The sequence below is a fragment of the Capsicum annuum genome, chromosome 3 (genome assembly GCF_002878395.1).
Source record: "Capsicum annuum cultivar UCD-10X-F1 chromosome 3, UCD10Xv1.1, whole genome shotgun sequence".
Taxonomy (NCBI): Eukaryota; Viridiplantae; Streptophyta; class Magnoliopsida; order Solanales; family Solanaceae; genus Capsicum; species Capsicum annuum.
Genome location: NC_061113.1, coordinates 14,534,001 through 14,542,357, shown reverse-complemented (window position 1 = coordinate 14,542,357; position 8,357 = coordinate 14,534,001).

Genomic DNA, 8,357 nt, shown 5'->3' with positions numbered 1-8,357 from the left:
GAAAAAGTAAAACTTAATTTTGGTAAGAAAATCAGGGTAAACCCCCCCCCCCCAACAAATCTCCGCTTTTTGACTTGATTTTCTTCACTTGATCCACCTTCTTCACATCACATGCATGAACTTCATTCTTCACAAAATCTTCATCACTGCTACTTGCCATGATTAAAAATAAGGTTTAAAATATCATGATTAAAAATTAGTTTAAAAGTAATATTTTATTTTTATTTTTAAAGATGCAGCAACAGGAATGTTGAAAATATGGTTGAAACTTGTTCTCCACATGTAGTTCGAAAAAAATCCTCATTATCATCAAATTGGTTGCAAATTGGTTTGAACCGTCATGAACTTATCTTCAACCTCGTTTCGCCAAATCACTGGACCTTTGAACCGTAGGCTCTGATACCACTTGTTGGGTTCAAAATCGAGAGGGCGTCATGCGTAAGCTATTAGTTGCAAACTATAAGACAATAAATCAGAAGAAAAAAAACTAAACTAAAAACATAATATTATTGATATATTTTGGTCAAGAGACCTACATATTGAAAATCTAATATCAAAAAATATTAAATCTATTGGGAGAAATCTCAACTTAAACAAAGTCTCTTTAAATACTACATTGTGGATGCTACTGTGTTATGGTATTAGAAGGGAGGGTCTTCTATTTATAGATGTCCAAAACCTTTTCTCCAAGAAAGAGGTTAGCCAAATATGGAAAAAGTTTTATATTTTCCTTTAAGGAAAAGTAAAAGTATTTATGGTTACTTTTATTTTCTTTACAAGAAAAAATAAAACTTAATTTTGGTAAGAAAATCAGGGCAAAAACCCCAACACTATTCCTCCTTTACCAGGGTTACCCAGGTATAATCCATCCGTGTTGATCTTGAAACCATTGTATTGAGGAGGGTCCATCTTATGTTAATGATTTCCAGATTAAGGATGCAAGAGTCTTTCCTAGTGAGGTGTTTATATTCTACAGCTTGGGAGTAAGCCTGGTGAAGGTTAGGAGAGATCTTTTTATTGTTGTAAGTATTGTTATTTTTGGCATTCCATATGATCCAAAGGCAGAAAGGAAGGATGTTGTGCAAGTAAGGAGGTGATCGTAGGTAGTAGAACTAAAAAAGTTCCATATTGAGTGTCAATTAGAGAGGAGGGTTGTTGGTGAAGGATTTGGGATCCATGGAGTAGGTTTTACCAGCTAGAGCCTTTCCCTAGAAGGAAAGAAGGATTGGACATTCAAATAAAATATGAGTGGTGTCTTCTAAGTGATGGTCACAGATGTCACAATTAGCATTTGGTTTAATTCCTCTCTTTGAGAGGTAAGGTTGGTGGGGAGTCTATCATGTTATCCCAACCATAGGAAAGTTTTAAGCTTGGGGGGATTTTAGACTTCCAGATCTAATTGAAGGGAGAGTTGGGGATGATGAAAGTTTTATTAGCAAGAAAGTTGTAGGTGTTCTTCCTGGAGAACAGGCCATTCCCAGTAATGATTTAGATACTTTCATATTTGGTGGCCTTGGGATTGATAAAGAAGGTGTTTGTGATGGTTTGGATAATCTCTTCATAATTGGGAGGTTTGTGAAGTCCCAAGTGCCATCCTTCCAGACTTCAAAGAGAGTAGTTTTCAAGAAGTGTTAAGGTAGGGGCATGGATGATATTGGCAAGAGGTTCATAATGATGAAGCCATATATCCTCTCAAAAATTGATATTTCCCCCTTTATGGATGACCGGGAGGAGGCTGATAGGTAAATATCCCAGGCCATGCGGATATTCTTCCAAGTTCTTGAACTATTAGGTTTTCAAGCCATACCTTGTGGGCTATACTTATTTTTATGGATTTGAGCCCATATGGCATTAGGATGCTTATGAAGCCTTCAGGATAGGCTGGTAAGCATAGTGATGTTCCTCAAGGAGGCTAGTTAGAGACCCAGATCCCCATTGCACTTGAGGGAAATTAAGGTTTGCTAGCTCAAGAGGTGCATTTTCTTTTTTCCCGAGGTGGATCCCCAGACAAAGGAACTTTGTCAATCATCTTGTGGATTTTAGAAGGGAGCAAAATGTATTGCATGACATGGGTGGGGATGTTGGCTAGGAAAGATTTAGTGAGAGTAGTTCTGCCAGCCATATTGAGGAACTTGATTTTCTAACCATCAAGTTTATTTTTTAAGTTTTTAATAATGAATTGGTAATCCCTATTGGAAGGTTTTTTGTGGAAAATAGGAAAGCCCAGGTACTTGCCAAAATTTTCCTTGGTCTGAATATCAAGAAGTATGGCTAGTTTGTTCTTGTTCTCTTGGGAGCAGTTATTGGAGAAGATGACTTTGGACTTTGTGGGTTGATTTTCTGTCCAGGGTGGTAGATGAAACTTTTGAGAGTATTTCTTATGGTCTCACAATTACTCTCATTAGCAGCAGCAAGGAGAGTCAGATCATCAGCAAAAAAGAGGTGGGAGAGTTTGGGGCCTTTTTTGCTTATGGCTATGGGGGTCTAAGTAAGGATATCTACTTCATAGTTGATTCTCCTAGAAAATAGCTCTATGCACATGATGAAGATGTATAGTGAGATAGGGTCTCCTTGTCTAATACCCCTGGGGGGGGTAAAGAAGGGGGTTTTCTCACCATTTATCAGAATAGAGATAAAAGAAGTGGAGATACAGGACATGATGAAAGTGGATAACTTTGGAAGGGATGTTGAAGAAGTGGAAGGTTTGTTTTAAGAAGGACCATTCTATCCTATCAAAGGCGTTTTCCAAGTCTATCATCATATTAGCAGATTTACCCTTCATTTTTCTGAAGTGATTAATAACCTCTTGGACAATATAATGATAGCATTGTTTGAGGTCCTCTTGTTGGGGAGAAAGCTAGATTGAGTAGGACTGATGAGATTGGTAAAGAGGGGTTTTAGCCTGTTGACTATGATTTTGGTCACAATCTTATATTGAGTATTGCATAGTCCAATAAGTTTAAAGTTTCTCAAGTTACTAGTATTGCTACATTTAGGAATGAGGCAAAGGTAAGTGGTATTGACTCTAGGATCCATGATAGAGGATTTGAAAGTGCCAATACAAAATTTGGTGGTAGCAGGTCCCATGATGTGCCAATACTTTTGATATATTAGGGAATGGATACCATCAAGTCCAGGGGCCTTGCAAGGCTGAAAGGAGAAGACAATTTTTTTTATTTCAGCATGAGTGGGGATGCTATCTAGGAGGGAATGATCCTCATATCTAATATAGTCATAGGAGGAGGGGTTGTTTTGGCATCTAATGGGAGAGGAGGACTGTTCTAAGGTGAAAAACTTAAGAGTAAAAGATAAGGATGGTAGACATAATGTCTTTCGAAGAGTGATACCAGTTACCATTATCATCATCGAGACTTCTAATTCTATTTCTTCTCATTTTAGTGAGAGTAGAAGTATGAAAGAACCTAGTGTTAGAATCTCCTTCAGTGAGCCAATTATCCTGGATTTGATTTTCCAAAATTCTTGTTCATTTCTAAGGATGTTACTAAAGTTAGTGAGGAGAGTGGATTCAAGATAGTGGAGGAAGGAACTGTACGAACAGTGGGGGAATTTTTGAATGCCAGTCAATCTAGCAATGATTTTGTTTTTCTTTTGGAAGATGTTGCCAAAAACTTCTTTGTTCCAGGTTTTTGCAACATCTTCAAAGTAATCGAGGGCTTCAACAAGGGGCATGGTGGAACTGAAATATTCCTTCACTAAATCAATGAAAGTGGGGTGAGATCACCATATGGATTTCATACTAAAGGGTTTTAGAAAGGAGAGTGTAATGTAATGATCAAAATTGAGAAGGAGAGGGCAATGGTCAGAATGGGTTCTATTATCCTGGATTTGATTTTCCAAAATTCTTGTTCATTTCTAAGGATGTTACTAAAGTTAGTGAGGAGAGTGGATTCAAGATAGTGGAGGAAGGAACTGTACGAACAGTGGGGGAATTTTTGAATGCCAGTCAATCTAGCAATGATTTTGTTTTTCTTTTGGAAGATGTTGCCAAAAACTTCTTTGTTCCAGGTTTTTGCAACATCTTCAAAGTAATCGAGGGCTTCAACAAGGGGCATGGTGGAACTGAAATATTCCTTCACTAAATCAATGAAAGTGGGGTGAGATCACCATATGGATTTCATACTAAAGGGTTTTAGAAAGGAGGGTGTAATGTAATGATCAAAATTGAGAAGGAGAGGGCAATGGTCAGAATGGGTTCTTGGAAGGTGACTGACAAAGGCATCAGGGAACATACTTATCCATGAGCCTTTCTAGGATGAGTGATTGTCTATTTCTACACCTCTTGTTAGTCCAAGTGAATTTGCTACCCTTGAACCCAAGGTCAACTAAGTCACAGGAGTTAATGCATTCCAAGAAACAAGAGGCTCTGTTGTTATTTATACAATTCTCTCCAAATTTTTCAAAGGCCTTGGGGATTTCATTGAAGTCTCCTCCAATGAGCCAAGAGTTATGGGCGCATCTTTTATATTATAGGTAAAATCATAGAGGTTGACCACAAAATTTTCATATTGTCAAAGTTATTGCTAGCATAAATGATGCTAAGAAATCAAGGGGTGTGTTGACACTTAATTTTAACCCTCCATAACTCAGTTTTAATTCGGAGTTTCTTCGATTTTCAAATAAAATAACAACATTTATCTTATCCGAATAAAGGATTTTCAAAATTTTTCCTGTATGTGATTTTGTCATTTTTAAGTACCGATTGTATATCATCATATTCAACTATACGAAATTATACAATTTTGATACTTAAATATTGATTTTACGAAATATCGAATTATAATCAAGGCCTATGTTGAAATAAGTTTATAATGATTAAAGTCTTGATTTAAATAAAATTTACTCCCAAAAATATTTCATTCGGATAAATCTGTGTTTGATTTTATCAAATCAAGAAGCGCGGAGTTAAATAAGATATTTATTCATTTCGAATTTTGAATTAGTTTAGTTAATCTATTAGATTTGACCATAATTGAAATTAAGTTGGCCATAATCGCAATATAATTGGTTAGTTAACTTTCAATTTAGTCAAATTTACTTAGAATAAACCAAATTAGGATTGAAATTATTTTCTTTCCATTTATTGATTCCTACTTTCCAACACCATATCAATCTGGTCCCTCTATTTTCTGCCATAGTTTCAACCTGTGTGACCATTCAGCCTGTGTGACCAACCAGCCCACTTTTCCCTTAAACTATAACAGCCCATCTCAAAATCAACCCCAATTTCGGCCCAATAGTCTCACAAAACCAACCCATTAAAACTCATACCCTTAAATCCATTAGTAGCTCACTTTCTCTTTTAATAGCCTCAAAACAACAACCAAAATTGGCCCAAACACCTAACCAAACCAGCCCAATTCCATGTTTTGACCCGGCCCAGTCCTATATGTCTTATTCCTAAAGCATAACAGCAACATCACCAACAACCCTCAACAATCCAATCGAACCCGACCCTACCAACTCAAAATCCACCCAAAATCAACCAGTTTGTAGCCCTCCTCATGCGTCTCATGCAAGAAAACCCTCGGGGTTTCCAGAATCCGATGAGTTGTCCTCCCTAACGGCTCAATCCTGTGATTCTCGGGATAATAGGTACGATTTCGTACATATTTGGAGGATTTTCATTGATTTAGGGGTGTATTTCATTTGTTTCTTTTTTATTGGTCCGCGATTTTCAATTCGTTGGGGGGAAGACTCCAAAACGGAGGCGTCACACGCGAAATTCATCAAACGGTTTTCCTTATTGAACCCTGATTTTTTCGATAAGCCTTGCTAAAGAGGGGGATTTTCTTTTCTTTTTTTTTTGGGGGGGGGGGGGGGAATGAGGAAAAGTTCTGAGGATCTTAGTTTGAAGTTTAGGTCGGAGACGAGGTTTTGAAAGAAAACATATAGTAGTTTTTTTTTAGGGTTTCTTTTTCTATTTCTGGGGAATCCTAGCCGATATTTAAAGTTTTGAGCGAGAGACGAGGATATTGATTTGTTTCAGGGTTTTTAGAAGATAAAAGCTCCCTTTATCTGTAGAATATACTCCCTCTTCGGTTTCCTTTTGGAAGTTTGGTCGATCAATCGAAAGTTCTCGCATTGATAACATCAACTCCCAGTGGTAACAATTTTGCTGATAGCTCGAGTCTCGTTTGCTGCTTTCAAAGAGGTAAATCCGCCCTTTCGACTTTAATCTATTATTCCTTCTTCGTCTCTCTCCTTCATGGCACTAGTAGTTTAGTCGTAAGCATGAATGAGGTGGGATTTGTCACTGTAAAAACCAGTGAAGACCTTAGGATTTTTCTTGATTGTTTGACTGTTGTGTGAAGAACCTGGTTTACGATAATTGTCATGGTTTTGTTTGGGTTTTTTCCTATTTCGTTCAAATACTCAAGGGTCTGTGATTTATTTACAAGGGGGATTGTTATATCTATCCTCATACACTATCACTCATAAGGATCTATGGTCTTAGTTATAAGAGAATTGCTACTCTTTTCGTTCACGTGTTCGAATCAACTTTAATAGGATGATGTTGTTTTTGCTTTAAATTTTGCTTTTAGTTTAAGTTGATTGATTCGGGTGCTTGCTAAAAAGAGGGAGAAATCAGTCAAAGTCTCCCACTTTCGAAATAGTTCAAATTTGTTTAATATTGTTATGAGGTTATGTCTAGGATCTACCTCTAAAGGTGATTATTGTTCGTACTCGTGTCAACCTCGTAACTATTGATTACCATTTTTTTAGTATTAAAAGCTCCTGCTTAAATTTATTCATGTCTATGCTTATCTTTGTCAGCTTCCTTTCATTTATTCGACAAATTGAGGTCCTAATAGCTCACACTTTGAACTTTTATCTTTTTGGGGCGTTCCTCTCATGTTGCTATCTTTATAATCATGTGTTAAGACAAGGGTTCAGTAGGGCTCTTAACTTAATATCCATTGGATTCACGGAGGTAAATTGTGAGGTTGATGACATCTCAAGGAACTCTGATTCGTGGTTTCGAACCACCAATCAAAGAGAGATGGAAACCATACTACAGTCTCTTTAAATGCTCTCATGAGGAACCATTATGTCCTTTCTGAGTCAAGAATAGGATAGTTGTGTTGAAATAAAATTTGGTGAGGAAAAATTGAATTCATGTTCTCAGATGTGTTGTAGTATTTGTTCTAGTTTGTTTCACTTGGAGATTCAATATAAAAAGAAAATATTAAATGTATGTGCTCAGAGGTTGCTAGAATTGTGTTCTGTGATGCTAATTCTAACTCGTTTAAAGTTTATTTACTCGGTGATAGAGGGTTTAGCTTGTAGACAAAACACAATGGATTAGAGTCACTGTAAAATTGCCAAGAGTGTTTTTATGTTTACTTGGGCTCGTGTGGTTCACCTGCTTTGCTATTAGTAGTTAGTTCAGGGGAACATTTATAGTAAGTCAGGCTAGACTTATATTTTTATGACGTTAACTCTATTGAGTTTAAGTATTGTTTATCCCTATCGTATCTCTCTCTTTTGATGTTCTTGCTAGTTGTTATGGAATTTTTTTTTTCTTTCCCTATTTCTATTGTGTGATATCAAAAAAGAATGATTTAGAGGACAAGTCGCCAATTCTAAGCATGGAACGTATCTAGTTTTACCTGCATGTTAAGGGTATAATTTGGGCAAGTGAAGGCGGGGCATAATTTGGGATTATATTTTTGGGATGTGAATCATGTATATTTTCAGTTTTTGTTGGTACTGTTATTAAGTTTCCTGTACATTACATAATTGGAAGTGGCCTTTGTCAAATTAATTGTGTATGTCTTTGTCACACATGATGACTCAGTAGTTGTTTAAATATTGACTTGAGAATATATATTAATGACTTGACTTCTCTTTTTGCATGTGGATACACTTGCGTCCTACGTGGGCCCTTTTCTATTTGCATATGCATTATGGGCCATCGAGGTCAATCCTCCATAAGTCGATTTCGAAGGCCTTAAGGAAACAATCTTATAGTATGCAGATACGAAGAATCGAAGAGAAGAATGGGTTAAAATCCTATCTTTGAAGCGACAAAGGGACTAAAAAGTCTCTTTTTATTTATTTGTTTATATTTTCTTTTTATTTTATTTGTTGTCTGTATCTATTTTATTTAGTTATTTATTTTTATTCATTCATTCAGGCCAAAAGGCCAAAGCTGTGTTTAATACAGGTGGAGCAGACTCGAGCCGAAAAGGGCTCGGAAACATAGAATTAGGACAGGTGAAAAAATGGGCCATAAACCCAACTAGATTAGGACAGGATCAACGGTTTGGGCTTAAAAGCCTAAATCACTACTTCTCCCCTTTCCTCTTTCCCTTTTGCTTATTTGTTTTACGTGC